Source organism: Lissotriton helveticus, chromosome 10, assembly GCF_964261635.1.
Source record: "Lissotriton helveticus chromosome 10, aLisHel1.1, whole genome shotgun sequence".
NCBI classification, from domain to species: domain Eukaryota; kingdom Metazoa; phylum Chordata; class Amphibia; order Caudata; family Salamandridae; genus Lissotriton; species Lissotriton helveticus.
In genome coordinates, this window is record NC_136071.1 from 172,556,619 (window position 1) to 172,575,147 (window position 18,529).

Genomic DNA, 18,529 nt, shown 5'->3' on the forward strand with positions numbered 1-18,529 from the left:
ACTGTCATGTTAAAACCAGTTGTTTATTTATATCTATTGCGTAAAATATATGCACCCTCTATTTTAAAGTTACAGTTCCCCATATATGTATAAATTAACGAATGTATTGCTTCTGACTTCACTGCAATATTAATTGGAAAGAGAATAACATCGCTATGGATACTGTTTTGTGGGGACCACATAATAACACCCCACATAATTACACTGCGCACAATGCAACTTACACTCCAAATCCCACTCAGTGCCACATATTTGCACGCCATACAATTACACTCTACTGAATACAACATACACTCCAAATCCCACTCAGTACCACATAATTACACGCCACTTAATTACACAGCACTCAATGCAACATACACTCCAAATCCCACTCAGTGCCACATAATTACATGCCACATAATTGCACTGCGCTCAATGCAACATACACTCCAAATACCACTCAGTGCCACATAGTTACACGCCACATAATTACACTCTATCTATCGCATCACCACAGCATCACTCAGCACCACCACAGTATCACTCAGGGGCACCACAACATCACTCAGCGCCACAACTGCATCAATCTGTGCAACCATTCAACAACAACTGGTTCAAATATGTTCTCTCAATGTTTCAAGCTTTATTACAAATGTCACAAAAAGATGTTAATATATCAGTTCTGTTCTTGGATTTTCGTCACAATAAAATACACTGAACATAATCGTGTCACATTTGCGAAAGTTAAAAGTATTGGCATTGTAAATGACAAAGCTATTAATTTCGCTATTTTCAAAACCAACACATAAATTAAAAAAATTGTCATTTGCAATACCAATAGCTCAAAGTTTCCTAATGCGAGACCTATTGCATTGCAAATGCTTGTTCCTGAGGCTGCACATCGGACGGACTAGAAAAATGTCAGAATAAGACATTTCCAGCAAAAGTGTTTTTCTTTTTTGGATCCATTTCACAGGGAAACAAAAGGAGGAAAGAGATGGTGAGAACCGTTTCTTGAAGTCACTGTTTTCAGTAAGTGAGGAGGAGCTGCTAGAGAAAGAGGGAATAAAAAGAAAGAAAGAGTGGGGGGGCAGCTGAAGTGGCAGAGCAGAAGTGAACACTGTCCTTGTCTTCTCTGGGCAAGAAGGCAAAGACCGAGTCCTTTTCATTCTCTGCCACACGCCCGTCCCGAACAGCCAGGAACGCTGAGCCGTTTCTGTAGGCCTTGGCTATTTCTGACGTCCTGGGATGCGTGTTTTAAAAAAAAAAAGTAGTGGAACGGAATCTATGGAATTAAAGAAGTAGGGGCACGCCGTGCCCTGCCGATCCCGCCCACTCTGACCACTGTGTACGTGACCTGACGTAAGCGCCATCTTTGTTTTGAGCACATGGCATGGTTTCTGACATGGAGTGATACTGAGAAGTAAATTGAGTTGTCGTGTGGAGTTTTTTGGTGTAAATTGAGTGCAATATTTAAATAGTGCCTGAAGTAAGTTTTATTTTGGAATTATTATTGAATGGTGAAGATTAGACGGTGGAAAAAGGGAAAGGAAAAGAATACCATGAACAGGTCTATTTAATAGCATGAGTACCCAAAGCTTAAGCATTAGCCCTCCCCGACCATTCTGGTCTTCAGGATTTTAACCCCCTTTTAAACGGATAGAATGTAAGGAATACTTTACAAACTACATTGAGGCTATCGATGTTGCTGAAGAAAAGTCTGATGCGCAGAAGAAGAAGATCATTTTACACTCTTTGGGTCCAATGGGGCTAAAAATGTATTGGCGTATAAGCAAGACACCTGTAGTGGGGTACATAAATGTTTTTATAGCAGTGTTGAATGATTTGGACAAACATTACGCACCAAAAGTCGGCATTGTCATTAGTAGTTATACATAGTGTGTACATAAACATCACAGAGACACAGAGCAAAGTGAGCCAGATTGGGATTTGGAGAATGATAAACATAATATGGTGATGGATGTTAAGGAGAAATTGATTTTGAATGTCAGTGATATGGTGTGCAAAGGTAAACCAGAATGCTTGGATGATGATTGGTGGTGTAGGGATTACCATTTATGCTGATTCTGGTTCTCCTTACACCGTTGTAAATTAGAAGATCATCAGAAAGAACTTCATATTGTCCTGCACCCAAACAGGAAGGAGCAAGTCTGGATCCTGGACGATGGTATAACCATTGGGGATGTTTTGTTAAATAAGTTCCCTACTGTATTCAAGAAGGAGTTGGGTAACCTTATAGGATTTAAGCATAAAATTTGACTGAAAGAGGATGCGTGCCCCAAAGTACATACGTTTAGGAATGTACCTATACAATAAGAGAGGAAGGTTCTAAAGTTTGGAAACATTTGTGTAATCTGGAGTAACAGAACCGGTCGAGGCATCCAAATGGATTTCCCAGGTAGTGGTAGCTAGGCACTGTAACAGCAAGATTAGGTTATGTGTCAATTTACGCCATGTGAATAACAACATTATCATTGACAGGTTTCCACTACTGAAAATCAATGAAATTATTACATTATTTAAAGATGCCCAGTGGTACTCGACCATTGACCTCTCATCCTCGTACCACCAGGTTTCTCTTACTCCTGATTCAAAAACGTATACAGCCTTTATTACCCGCCGGCTGTTTCCAGTTCAAAACTAATGCCCTTTGGGCTAGCTTCAGCTGTCTTCCAGTGATTAATGTTTAACCTTTTTGGCAAGAAAAGGACATAATGTACTTTCAGGGCAACATTCTGGATTTTGAGAACACCAAAAAGATCATGATGCCAAGTCTAATAAAGCTCTGTATATTTTGGAATCGAAAGGGTTGACTGTAAAGTTTTCAAAATGTAAATTTGCAACGATAAGTGTAAACTGTGTAGGTCATGTGATTGACGAATCACGAGTTAAACCTAATCCATCTTTGGTGTAAGCCATAAAAAATGCAGCAATGCCCAAATCTAAAGACGATGTATGGTCTTTTATTGGGACTTGCAGAGCATTGCACAAAATTTCATTACAAGAACGGAGGCTGACATTATGCATTATTCCGTTAATGCAGTCCAAGCAGCCGCCTACATCACAATATTAAAAGGTTCCAGAATAGAACAATCTCAACACATGAAAAGCATGAGCCATCAACAATCTGCCTCTTATAAATGCGGCTCCAAGCAGATGAGTTCATTTTCCTTCATTACCTTTATTCATTTTTATCTATATTTTGAAGTTCCCTAGTGTGTGGTTTACTCTTTGGAGAAGATCTCATTAAATCCTTGGGGAAATACGTCTCCACTTTCACTGCCCTGGACCAGGCACAGCAAAATATGCTCAGAGTTTTCAATCCTAACCTTTTATGGCGGGCCAGAAGACGGGTCCTCTCTTTCGGCCGCTTCAATCAAAGGCCATTTCCAAGATTCTGCGGTTTCGGAAGAGGGTATCAGCAGTACAACGTGCCTCAATTTTACCCCCAGAGAATTAGAGGCCAACACATCAGAGGATTTAGATCCTGTGGAACCTTCATCTCAAGCAACCCTGCAAGTGAGAACTCTCTCCCCTCTCCCTTCTCCTTCTTTACCCCAAAAAGGGGGTGGCAGACTCAAATACTTCCTTCACAATTGGAGATTGATCACTCAAGATCCTTGGTTCTCAAACACTGTCAATGGGTTTATGATAGATTGGACTCACATACCTTTACAAACTTCTTTCCCAAGAGACATGCCTCTCTCTCCAGAGCAACAACAAATAATAGAGGAGGAGATCTCCTCTATGCTTCAGAAAGGAGAAATAATAGAGGTCCTGTTAGAAACTTTAAGATTTATATAAGCACACTCTTTCTTGTGAAAAAGAAACACAAATGTTGGAGACCTGTCATAAACATAAGAGAACTAAACAAATATTTTGTTTACAGACACTTCTAGATGGAGGGCATCCATCTCTTGAGGGATCTACCTCTAGAGGGAGACTGGCTAGTCAAACTAGACCTAAAGGATGCTTACTTTACCATTCCTATGGCCGAATCCCACCAACCCTTTCTCCAATTTGTCTAGGAAAAATCACCTTTACCGATTTCAGGCTCTCCCCTTCGGACTCTCCGTTCTTGCAATGAAATTGCGATTCTCATATTAACATGGCTAGAGAATCTGGATTTCATTAAAGACACGACAAAGGCTGACATTATCCCTCCCATCCCATCCCTTGGTGGTCTTACAATGATTTAATGCTGTTTTTGTTACAGTTTATTACTGTACTTTTTATTAACAGTACTTGTTTCATCTCTTGTTCCTTTTAGCTTGATATGCTTGACACTATTTTTTGCAGTCAAGAGATATTTACTTCTTTCTCTTTTCAGGTAAGGCTCCTTAACTGTGTGTCGTCTGTCTTTGGTTTTACCTTTGTTCTTCCTTCTCCTTCATCCTGATCATCAGAAGATCATTTTGATGTTTCAAGTTTCATGAGCTTATTTTCCTCCACATTTAAAAGAGGCAGATTGTTGATGGCTCATGCCTTCCATGTGTTGATATTGTTCTGTTCTGGAACCTTTTAATATTGTGATGTAAGAGGCTGCTTGGACTGCATTAAAGGAATATTGCATAATGTCAGCCTCCTTGTCTTTAATGAAATCCAGATTCTCTAGTCATGTTAATATGAAAATCACAATTTAAAGTCAAGATTTGTGGAGAAATGTTATTATATAATACAAATTCTGAAACAGAGGAGCAAATTTGTGCGGTCACAACAATATGAGAGGGATTTCAACTATAAAGGAGTGATCACTAGCGCAATTAAACTGAGCAGCTATGACCCAAATGCTGACACTATTGCAATGACTGATGCTAGCAACAAGGGTTTGGGGGCTATGCTGACACAAATTGATGGCAAAGGTATTAAAAGTGTAATAGCTTTTGCATCAAGATCCTTAACACCTCCTGAGGAGAAATATCCCACCATAGAAAAAGAAGCTTTAGCCTGTGCTTGGGCCCTAGAGCATTTTCGGTCATTTGTGTGGGGGAGACCCATCCCAATTCATTGTGACCATAAGCCCCTTGTGAGATTGCTGGCTACGGAAGGTACAGTAAATGCATCGGCTAGAATAGCTAGAAATTCAACGCACATGCAGGATTTTATTTATCAAATCATATATAAGGCAGTCAGAGATTACGTGATGGCAGATTCTCTGTCTCAAACGCCAGCACAGCTGTAGATGTGCAAGGATGAGAAATGGAACGTGTTTCATGTTGAATTGATACATGATAGTTGGTTTCCTGCTATGGAAAAAGGAAGATGGGAAGAAAAGAAGACACAATATTACGAGAAGTAGACAAATTTATTTGGGGCCAGTGACCCAGTAAGAGCCATTTTAGGAGGTTTGATCCTAACTTTCTTTTGATGTTGGTGTAATCTTGAGGAGTGAAAAAGTTGTTCCTCAGCTCAACCTTCGGAACAGTGTACTGCAGTTTTGTCATGAAGACAATTTTGACATAGGGCGTACTAAAGCAGTTGTAAAGAGATTGTTCTGGTGGCCTGGGGTTGATTTGTAAATAAAACGCCTGGTCAGAGACTGTATGGAGTGTTCCAGAGACGATAAATCTCTACAAACACTTACACCTCAGCTGAGTGAGGGGTATTCACTCATGGGGATCCATAGCCATCAACATTATGGGACCAGTGGGACCGACACACAGATATGTTATGGTAATCATGGATCTATTTTCTAGGTGGTCTTTGATCAAAGTAGGTCAAAATGCTGATACTGATGCAGTTTTGATATTTTTGGAACAGGTGTTTAGTTTGGAGGGGATTTCTGCTACAGTATTAAGGGATAATGGAGTGCAATTCAGATCCAATGCATTTTGACAGTAATATGACAGGATTGGAGTGAAAATGAAGACTACTTCTCTTTACAATCATAGCAGCAATGGCACATTTGAGAGGTTTAACTGTGTCATCGAAGGCGTGATTCAAGCTGTGTGTGTCAATAACAAGGATTGGGTGGTCCAATTACATGTATGGGCTTATAGAGTCCCTAGAAAGGAAGCTACCCGATGGTCTCCTTTTTTGATTATGTGGGGGAGGACTACAATCAAGATGGTTGTTTAGAAAATATGCCAAACCTTGGTTAGTGGAAATTGTCAGAGACACCATGGCAAGAAGCCATCAGAAACGCAAAGCTTATTATGATGTTAAAATGAGTACCAAACCTGTGAATGTTAAAGTTGAGGACTGGGTCCACATATAGGAACCAGGATTTGCAATTAAAGGAGACAGTAAGTTCTATGAACCAGAAGAAGTAGTGAAGGCATTGCACAATGTGGTCCATTTGAGCAATGGTAAGGTATTGAATTTCAAGCAGATGCCTTTGAGCAATTGTGATGGATGGGAGAATGGCGAACGGGGCAGGAGAGATTTTGGTTGGTTAGATATGGAGGCTGACAGTGTTGCTTCAGGAACACAAGGAGAGAGAGGTAGGGAGTTAATGGACAAACTTGGGAACCCATTGGTAGATCCCTCCCAGGGACATTTTTTACCCACTCCTAGTGATTCTATTGAAGGATCAAATCCTTCTGAATGCCAAGTATCACACACCTCTGGTAATGATGTTGATTAATCAGAACTAAGAGCTGAATGGGCACCAAATAGGAATGTACCACCTGCCACTATAGAGGAGGATCGTAAGGACAAAAGAGTAAATAATTGACTTATTGTCTTTATTCTTTTTCTTACTTCCACTTTTATTTATCTACCCTTTTTCTTCTTCTAAACATAGTGCAGTATTGTACTTTAGGTATTTAGGGTTGCCATGTTTTTAGGTATGGAGGATTATTTATATATAAGGAAGGGGAGGTGGTATGTTAAGCCTTGTTTTATCTTGTTAATAAAAGTATTTGTTTCAAAGGGGGGATGTGTTGTGGGCTTGTGTGTGAATAGGCTGTGGGGTTTTAGGTTTAAACCTATAATAACTGATAAAACCCCACTGAAAGAAAAATAGCCCTCACCAGTGAAAACATATAAACACTGAAAAAACACCTGGACAACAACAAAGTAAATGCCATTGAAAGAAGGGAAAAAGAGGGTGAAAGTCATTGTTTTCTTCCTGAAGGGGTCAATACAATGTAACTTTGTTATACAAGTAGCAGTAAGAAAGACTGGCTAACATTATTCTGCTTGAGTTTTGTTCTTTAGGGATGCCACTAAAATATTGTTTCTTCTTTCTTTTACTTTTTCAGTTTTCTGACCTTTGGTCTAAAGATGCAGGGTTTTGTTTCATGTTTTAGGTCTAGTTTAATTATTTTATAAACTATAGAGAATCAGGAAATATCAAACTCATATTTGATATTTTGGCTGCATTTGATTCTTTCACCGATAGGTAAAATGGCTGGTTTCATAAAAATCTTTCCTAATATGTGTCATCACATTTACCCACAGAGAATGGGTAAAACCCCTTAATACATCAGACCATAGTATCTAGTGGGTCAGTATTGATAGTAGGTGAATTGCCAACACCCCAGGCTTTAAACATTCAATGCAAGGTATAGTGACAAGTATATATATCACCAAGCATCTGGGATAGTGGTGAAAACATGACACCAGACTTTTGGAAAACATGGAACGTAGTGTCACTTGTAATGCTCTGCAAAAAAAGGTTATTTCCAAGTTCAACAAAGATTGGAGTGATATCGTTTGTGGTTTGCAGACAAAATATCGAAATTTAAATATCGATATACAATATTATCGATGTTTAAATATCAAAGGGGCATAATATAGAAGGTAAGTAATATCGATAGATTTTAATATCGATATTATTAAGATCGATGTTTTAAATATCTATGTTAGTAATATCGATGTTAATAATTTCGATGTTACTAATATCGATTTTTATATTATTTTTCTGTATATTATTATGTGTTTATTATGTTTTTAATTTATTTTTATGTAATTTAATTATTTTTTGTATTTTAGTACTGTAGCGGGTTGTGGGGTTATAGGGGAATAGGGTGGGAAGTAATTTAATTATATTAATTATTAATTATTAGGAATTATAAATTAATTTCAATTAATTGGTAATTCATTTTAATTAATTGGTAATTCATTTTAATTAATTGATTAATTGATAATTATGTTCTATAGCGGGTTGTGGGTTAATAGGGGAATAGGGTGGGAAGTAATTTAATTATACTAAATTAATTATTAATTAGTAGGAATTATACATTGATTTGAATTAATTGGTAATTAATTTTAATTAATTGGTAATTCATTTTTACTAATTGATTAATTGATAATTATGTTCTGTAGCGGGTTGTGGGCTTATAGGGGAATAGGGTGGGAAGTAATTTAATTATACAAAATTAATTATTATTAGGAAATATATATTAATTTTAATTAATTGGTAATTAATTTGAACTTTTTGGTAATTAATTTTTATTAATTGATTAATTGATAAATATGTCCTGTAGTGGGTTGTGGGTTTATAGGAGAAAAGGGTGGGAAGTAATTTAAATGTGATTAAGTAATAATGTTTTTTAATTCATTATTTTGTTAATTATATCATTGTAAATTAATTATTCATTGGTAATTAAATATTATTACATGGTCTTTTTTATTAATTTTTTAAGTTAATTATTTATTGCTAATCATGTTTTTAATAATTATGTATTGGTATTCGTAAATGGTTTATATTCATTTAATAGTTACGTTTTTTATTATTAAAAAAAAATGTTTTATTTATAAGTATGTTATTTTTACCTCTACGCTATCCAACACTTTCCCTACTGGTGTACTCTTTGGAGTGGGAATAGTAATTTTTACCCCTACGCTATCCAACACTTTCCCTACTGTTGCACTCTCTGGAGTGGGAATAGTAATTTTTACCACTACGCTATCCAACACTTTCCTTACTGTTGCACTCTCTGGAGTGGGAATAGTAATTGTTACCCCTAAGCTATCCAACACTTTCCCTACTGTTGCACTCTTTGGAATGGGAATAGTAATTTTTACCCCTACGCTATCCAACATTTACGTACTTTTTTAAATTTGTTTTACATTTTTATTAATTGTTATTTATATTATTATTTTATGTATATAAATGTATTTGTAATTTATTATATTTTCATTTATTTATAAGTTAATAAAATAATTGTTTAGAGTTATTATTAATGAAGTATATACTATGTATTATATCTTTATTATTATGTGTTTTTATTACATAATTTATTAATTTTAAATATTATAATATATTTTTAACTATGTTTATTACATTTATAAGTATTATTTTATTAATATTAAAAAAATGTTAATTAAAAAACGATATATTTTTTTTAACGATATTTTTGATATCTATATATTTTTTCGATATTTTTGTACTACCTTGTTAGAGATAGGATGATGTCTATATTGTTGTAATGGATATTTTTGTTGCGATATTTTTGTATGTAGATATTTTTGTATTCGATATTTTGTTATAGATTCATTGTTTGTATTTGCAGTGATTCAGCTAGGTATATAAAAAAGTTGTGTGATGACCTGTCAAAATTGATACCAGAGCTGAAGTGATTCCCTGTAGTAGATCCTTGCCACTTGTTAGATGGTAAGCTGAAAGCATCTTTACAATCTTAAGAGTTAATGAGGGATGCTATTGACTTTTTAGTCCATTCTGGTGCACTGGTTTCTAATGCACAGGAACTAAAACGCAAATATTTATCATTTCATGCTTTATGTGGCTTCAAAGAAAGAGTCATCCCAACTGCGTCCCTTAGCTGATGGTTCTCAGCCCAATGTGCTAAGAATGCTGAGAGGGCCTTTTCACAGAAGTTTACATGGGAAGGAATGAGCGAGCGCACATGACCCAAAGACTCACTGAAGAAGTATTGTGTGGTGTACTACAATAAGATTAATTTTCAAAAATCTATTTGGACCTCATATACACTGTAAGTACACTGTCTATATACCATGTTCTTTCAGTGCAGAAAGCAAGCAATAATGAAAGCAAAACGTTTCATAAACACCGGAAAAACACATTTTTCTAATGTTTTTAGTGGCGCGAAAATGTGTAACCACTGATAACAACTGTTTTTTAGATATTGAAAACACTGAAAAAACCCCAACAGAATTTACCAAAAATAGAAACAGAAAACAGGAAAGCCTATGAATGAATAATTAGGGCTCGTGTTATGACGTAATTTATATGCAATTCTGTATTCTAAGACTGCTCGGAGATGCTGTGGGGCAGTTGGTGATTGGAGCTGGGCCAGATGGATCACATTGCCCTCATACTGTACCTTAGTAATAAAGTAGTGGTGTTATCACTAAACCTGCCTTTAGCCTTTCTACAGCGACATAAACGCCCGACATGAAACACACTGCTAATAAGAGACTTGTTTCCAATGGCTTTGCAAGGAAAATGTATTGTAGGGATTTTTATGATTGTTGGCAATTTATTCGCAGTTGACTTCTTACATTTTGACGACTATTGCTAGAAGCCCAATTCAAGGACATCCATCACCTGTCACTTAGAGCTGGTGGCCAGTTGCCTTTTGCTCCCTTTTGAGGGTTTTTGGGTTGTGTTTTCTCAGTTTCCTCTTTTTTCTATTCCTTAATTTTTCAATTCCCTGTTTCCTATTCGATTCTGTAAGAGAAGTATAAGGAAAGAGTAACGTTAACAACATGGATAAACAATGTCGTGCACAGTACTTGAATAATTCAATGACAAAGATCACATGCTAGTGAATGAACTGTAAATTGTTACCCCGTTGGCAATTAAAATTCTTGTTAGAAAAAAAACTGTCTTCATTCTGGAACTTGAGCCATCTGGGTGTGGATCCCACAAGTGTTGCATCCTCTCTGCTCCACTGCCTGGCTGGGGTCTATCTGTCACTTTCCTTGATGTGACTCTGTCTGGACCTCACCTTCCCCAAAAGTTAATTCATTATCAGGCCTCAGGGAGGCAGTTTATAAAAATGGGGAAAAACAAAAGCATTGGCAAAGCTCCTAAGTCTGGCAATGGCAACCTGGGTCAATGTTTTTATTTTTATTGCAACCATATGCCAAAAAACACAAACATAAGAAAACACATCAGTGCTGGAACATCGTTACCCAATGCTTGCAAAAATAAAAATACAATATAAAAAACAGTAACTAAAGTGATTTTTTTATTGAGGTGTTTTTTTAAAAATAAGAAGACGTTTAGGTGCCACACATTTATGAATTGTGTTTGTGAAGGAGACAAGAATAGATCCCTACCAAACCTGTCACTCAAATCACAGGCAGCTACAATATTGTGTCACATAAACACTTTATTAAAAAGCACACTGAAAAAAAATCACCTTCAAATTAGGCACCCAAAATGCAGGTGAAAAATATAGCTTTTATTTAAAGTTTTAGTTTTTTTAACAATTTTTATTTATTGAATTTTACTTTACAGTTTACCTATGCCCAAAATATTTCAGCAAATTATTGTCTCTCCATTCACATTGAATAGCAAAATAACTTGGCACAGTTTTTACTGATTCTTTCTCCTTCCCCCTATTTTTCACCTTAGTTTGGAGGTATGAGCTTCAGTCTTACGGGAAATAGTGTTCTGGTGATTTACAATATTAAGTCCGCTGTGAGGAACAATTGTTTGTATGTAGTAGGGTTTCCTTTGTTTGGCCTGATTTGTTCTATCTCGCCTTGATTACTGAATAAGCTTTGCATTCTTTATTGTCTTTATGCTATTATGTGTCTTGGCGTTCCTGGATCAATTGTTTAGCTATTCCGCCGAATTGTCATGCAGCCAGAATTTAACTTATCTTTCCTTCTAATGTGTTTGTATATTGGAGACTTTGGACCAGATCTAATAATCAATTTGCCAACATTGGTTGCATATTACGCACTAACCTTTGGTAATTAATTCTGATTTTGTGAACCTACCTATGTACAAATAGATCGTTCACAAATCAGTATTTGGAGTGGATCACAATTTGAATTCCTCATCAATATTCATGAGCTAGGTCACAAATTTGTCTCGCTTCAATTGGATGCCATCACAAGGAAGCGTGTCCTGGCTCTGGCACCTCTGTGCTGGCAGTGCTACTGACAGCTATTCTCCTGAAAACAAATGACTTCTTGGCACCCCTCAAAATGTGAATTTCTGCAACCATATCAAGAAACTAAAGAATATTGTAGAGGATAACAACCGCCCAAAATGATAGACTGGGGCACCAGGACGTACTGAGGGTGGAGTACAAATCAGTATACCATAACTCAACACCTTCTCTTTGCAGTTTCTATGCAGTTTCTAAGCACTATAAAAGTGTTGTATAAGTACTGCCCTTGGCGGTAGATGAAGGCTATGGGTGGCCAGCGATAGGGGAAATTCTGCAGTTTGGACATCCCTGAATTCTTTCAGGAACTAAATTAGTGTCTAGTGGTCACTAAATTCACATATTACATGTTAAACGAAACTGACACTGAAAGAGTTTATAGAAAAAAACATAAAGTGAAGAAAAGCCACGATGCTCTATTTTATGTTGATAAAACCCACGCTCACTGATTTAGCAAAGGCAATACTATATATATTACTCTCACAATTACAGGTATTTACTGGGATAAAAGTGAAGTGCAGGCTTGGCTGCCAACAAACTCACATGGTCACACTTGGCTGCCACTTTAAAAAAAAAAAGAAATTAAACAACTGTGGAGCCCTGGTTAGATAAACTGATCTAAACATTCTCTGAACCTGCTCAAAGAGTGATGTAAACTAACTGTCCAATCACCTAACAAACTGTTTGAAAAAGGACTAACATAACAGCCCCTCTCTGATCAAGTTCCTAGCATTCAACAGTGTCCACTCCTCACCATTTCATTGTCAGACCCCTCCATCCACACAGGGGGTAAAAGGCAAAGGCAAGCTCCTCCACTGTTTCAGGGGAACGCAAGGTATAATTTCGATGAAGAAATGTAATTTGTAAAGCAGTACAGATCAATTCACCCTATTGAATATGAGCATGCTTAACATGTTTAATTATGATTTTGTATGTATGTTTGTGTGAGTGTGAATAGCTTATCTATCTATCTATCTATCTATTTATTGATCGATCAACTTGCACCACCCACCTACCTGACACCTCAGAGCATCCATCGGTTATTTTCGGCGGCTTCACACACAGAAAGCTGACTTTTACCTCATGGTGTGGGCTTGTCCTGTCCTACAGGGGAAATGTGGGGGGAAGGTGGCAGAGACACTGTCGGAGGTAGTGGAATGTGTGGTGTGCCTCACCCCTGAATACTCTATGTTGGGTATGAAGCCAGAACCAAGGGAGATAGACATACTAGCAGGTTTGGTGCTCTAGCCCTGGTGCTCTGTATAATACAGGTAGTGTTGTCATGGAAAGCCAACTCAGCACCGGGTATCGGACACTGGTTGCACGTCCCGGTGAAATAGGATAAGGAGGAAGTAGATGTCCTGGCCGGGCTCTGCTGCCGGGGCGGTGGGGGTACTGACTGCACCATGTGGGACACGTATATCCTGACACTAGAGATGAAGGACAATGACAGGTCACCCTGAAAAGGGAAATATTTGCACCATTGTGGTTTATTTGGGAAATTAATGATGTTCTATGATTCTGCACATTATGACATTTTTTAGGTGCCCTGGGATGCCCGGAGCCTGTCATTGTCAGCGAACTGTACCCCTGCTTGATTCTTTTGATTATGTGCCCTATTGTTGTTGCTAGTGCCTGTGATAATGGATTGGTGCTGATTAGAGAGGTGCATGAATACCCAGCGATAAGTTATGCAGGGTCTGGAGGGAACTCCAGCGTTGTGGAATGTTGGGGGGAATGCATCCCCTCAAGAATTGTTTATTGTGTTATAGTATTGTAATCTCCAATAAAGAGGTTTGAACAAAAAAATTATATTGATAAATATTTATATGTATATTCACTGAAAGACAAAATGTTAATGTGATGCTATAGTGAGGAATTGTGAAAATATCTTACTTTATATTAAAAAAGAAACATTAGAAATTCACTGAAAAAATTAAAGGTTAAATGTGATCAAGGCCTCATGAGGTCGAAACGCGTAATGGCGGTGGTGCCGGGCATTTGTCAATAAAATCAAATTGCACCAGAACAATGGGTCTGCATTCGTCTGTTCAGTAAGGAATTGTATATATATATATATATATATATATATATATATATATATATATATATATATATATCCAAGTCATGCAGGTAGCACCCAAGCGAGGAAGAACACCGGAAACTCCTAAATTTGGTGCAATTTTTTTTATTCCATACTCTTGCCAGCAGCAACCCTCTCGAAACTGGCATCCAAACTTTACCAGGCCATACGCGTTTCAGGATCAAACCATCCCTTCGTCAGTGGCAGCAAGACTGAAAGTTAGCGCTGCACACGTCACTAAATTTAACTCGCACCTGCCCCAGTGGGCGTGGCTTTTCGCTCAGAATCTTGGTGCATGTAGTTAGTGTGCAAATTAACCCCAAGTGGGTGCTAAGGTTCAGTCCCAATTGAGTCCCACAGAGTTGCTGCCTTCACAGAGAATCGGCGGCCTCCAGTACGCGCTTTCTTTACTCTCGGAATTCTGGCCAGGCATTCGTGATCGGATCGAAGGGGCCTGTTGGCCTTATATGGCAAAACTAAGCTCTTCAAAATAGAAGGTCCCTTACCGTGTAGAGATTTGTGAGCTATACACAAGGATTTGAACTTTATCCTTTCGCGAATTGGTAGCCAGTGCAGCGATCTGAGTGCCGGTTTAGCTGAGACCCTGGCCGGGGTGCCCGTGAGCAACCTAGCTGCAGCGTTCTGGATCTGCTGCAGTTTATTAATTGTGGCTTCAGGAGCGCCCAAAAAGAGGGCGTTGCTGTAATCCAGCCTGGACAGAATAAATCCTTGAATTAACATCTTCCTTGAGGGCAGAGGCAGAAGAGTGAGGACTTTCCTAGCCGAACGGAGTAAGCCAAAGCAGACTCCAGCCATTTTTTTGGCTTGAGTTTTGAATGAAAGATCCTGTTCTAGCCAAACCCCTAAGCTTTTAATTTCATTTTTTGGGAGGGGGAGAGCTCCCATGCAGGTAGGCCAGATAGCATCGGATAGTGGTGTTATCTTATGCCCCAATAGCATAAGTTCCGTTTTGGAACCAATTAGTTTGAGGGAGGACTCACTCATCCAGGCATGTATTTTGGTCAGGCAGGAGCGAAGATTATCAGAACATAGGTCCAATTGGGAGAGAGAGACGACAAGTTGGGTGTCGTCTGCATAACTCACTATTTTGAACCTGTATGGAGCAACTACATCCTCCAGGGGGGACATGTACACATTGAACAACGTAGGGCTCAAAGACGAGCCCTGCGGTACGCCACACTGGAGGGGGATACGTTTGGATCGTGAATTGCCTTCCCAGACTTGAAAAGTTCGATTATTTAGGAAGGATGTTAACCAGGCCAGAGCAGAACCTGAAACTCCCATATCAGATAGGCGATGAATTAAGACACGGTGGTTGACCGTGTCAAAGGCTGCACTTAGATCCAGGAGGATCACTGCCACTGATCCTCCTGAATCCATGATGCACCTCGCCTCCTCGATAACAGATATAAGAGCAGTGTCTGTACCCTGGCCTGGGCGGAAGCCTGTTTGAGAACTCCGCAATAACTCATTAGATTCCAGAAAATGGGAAGGTTGGTGATTGACCATTTTTTCTGTAATCTTACTGAGTCCTGGAAGTAATGAGATCGGCCTAAAGTTGGCCAACTCCAAACTAGGAGGGACAGTGCCTTGCCGAAGAGAGGTATTGATTAGCTCAGTGGAAGAAGGAGCAATGGTGGTGGCAATCCGTTTCAGAATCCGCATAGGAACCGAATCACTGGGGGAGCCACTTTTCATAGCGGCCAAGACTTTGTGGAATTCTTCCACCGAGACTGGGTCAAAAGCATCGAGCTGAGGGCCGAGCACAGACGACCGGCTGCAGGCAACTGCTGCAGAGTCGAGCTGAGGCAAAGTAATTAGAATGTTTTGAATTTTAGAGTCAAAATAATTCGCCAGCTCATTGCATTTGGCTCCTGAAGTATCTGGAGCCAGTGGGGGGTCAGGCACCTTCAGTAGTTCTTTAACAATCTGAAAGGTTTCTCTGGTGAAATACAAGATTTCACTCAGTCAATTTTTCGACCCCGTGCGTCAAAACCTTGCACCTGCTTGAAGCTGGTGTAAGGTGTGACGCAAGATAGGTCAGGTTGGCACAGTGCTGGAGTTGCGTCGCGCCAGCAACACAACTCCGGCACTGCGCCTACGTTATGATGGCAGATGCAACATGCATCTGCATTTCCTTGCGCCGTGATGCGCCGCATTGTAAATGAGGCGCATCAGTGGTGGTGCAAGGATTGTGATGCGTGTCACAAGTTTCCTGGCGCATCCCTGCTGATTTGCAGGGATGCGCCAGGAATTGTAAATCTGCCCCGACATATCTCTAGCCATGGAGCCATGTTGTTATCTTGATTGCTCTTTTGTGTATTTCTGTACATATTTTGTGAGTGATCACTGTTTCCTTCACATCATGCAATACAACAACCAACACAGGAATCACATGGACAGGAGAAGTGCAACCTTCCCTAAGTATAAAAATATGTAAAGTACAGGTGTCAGCAGCAGGAGGAACAGCACAAGGTTGTGTCTCACAAAAAGGAGAGATACATAGGGTCGCATAGTAAAAGCTTCACTTCTTCACAAAATAGGTATAAGTAGAGCATCAACAGTCCAGGTTTCTCTCCCTACTAAAACAGGTATTAGTGGGGCATATGCAGCTGGAATGCCCCTTCTTCATAGTACAGGTACAGCCAGAGACGTTTTAATGCATGGGCAAAGTGGGCTCTGGCCCAGGGCCCCAGCCTTTCAGGGGGCCCCCTGACAGAGTCAGCCCCGTTCTCCAGAGTTTTGCCCTAATGACCTTGAATATTTCTTAAACAGATTATTTTAAATACTGTCTTCCTTTAATTTATTTTTGATGTACCTGATGTGTGAGAGTCTAGTACAGCCATTTTGCAGAGAAAAGTTGTTTGTCTCATGCAATATACATAAAAAAAGTTTCTTTTAGATCAAAACAAGGCCTAACATATAAGAAATGGGAGGACGTCACAGAGATTATTTGCAGTAATATTGGTGAGCTGCTGCTGTGTTTCAATATTGAAAATACACATAACTATCCCTGAATATTTGATGTAAACACATTTAGGGCCTTATTTATGAGAAGTGATGCATCGCTGTGTGAAAACAGGGATGTGTCACTTCTTAGAGCACCCTCCTTGCGACATGACGCATCATGTCATAAGGAGTTACAGATACATCAGTATTTCTGAAGTATCTGTAGGCACAAACGTGATCCATTGCTGGGGTGTGTCTGAAAATAGACGCAACTCCAGCAGTGTGCCCTTTCACATAGGGCAAGGGCCATGTGAAAGGGCCTGCATAATTCTTACGCCTGATGAGTGGCAGGTGTAAGATATTGACGTGGCGCATTGAGTTCTCATAGATTTCAATGCGCCACTTCTACAAGGCTTTTTGGCAGGGGAACACCCACCCGGCATACAATATACCTGGCACAGGTATAATGTGGTGCAGGGGTTTACAAAGTAATGCATTTGCCTAGATGCGTGACTTTGTAAATAGGGCGCAACTTGGCAACATTTTTTACGCTGCCGGTGCATCACAAAAAGTGATGCACCGGCGGCATAAAAGTGAAGCAAGGTCTCATAAATAAGGCCCTTAGAATTTGGACGAGTGTTCCTTTGCACTGTCAGGGACCTAATGAAAGGAATAGTGTATTTAATAAAGCGCGCAGCTACTCAGTCTAGAGTGTCCTGGCGCATGACATCGAGAGGAAAACGTGCGTAAAAAAGAACCATCAGTTATTAAAAAGCTAGGTTTTTAAGATCTTCCTGAAAGAGAGTAGGCCTGTGGTTAGGTTCAATGACTCAGGGAGTCTATTCCACAATTTTGCGCCTAGAAAGCCGAGGGATCTGCCTCTAGTGCGGCCACAGCATATTTTAGGCACGATCTTAGGGGTCAGCGATTAACGCGTTATTTATGTAGCCGGCTCCTAAGCCGTGGAAAACTTTAAAGAAGATGGTCATCGCTTTAAAGTCGATCCGTTCTTTTATGCGGAGCCAATGTAGAGACTTAAGAATAGGGCTCATACTGGATCTGGGTTTAGGTCTCAAGATGGCTCTGGCCACCGCATTTTGTACCACTTGTAGGCTTTGGATAAGGGATTTGGGAAGACCGAGGTACAAGCTGTTGACATAGTCAAGCTTTGATGTCACCAGAGCATGCATCATGCTCTTTCTGCTCTCAAGCGGTAACAGTGGTAGGATTTGTTTTTGCATCCGGAGAATGCCAAAGCAAACGGCAGTTAGATTTTGGATTTGAACGCGCATGGAGAGTATCTTGTCTATGACCATTCCTACGTTTTTTACTTTCTCCTATTCCGCAGGCGGGGGCGTCAGATCTTTTGGCCACCAGTCAGGCTTTTCTGGATTACCAAAGAAAACAACTTCAGCTT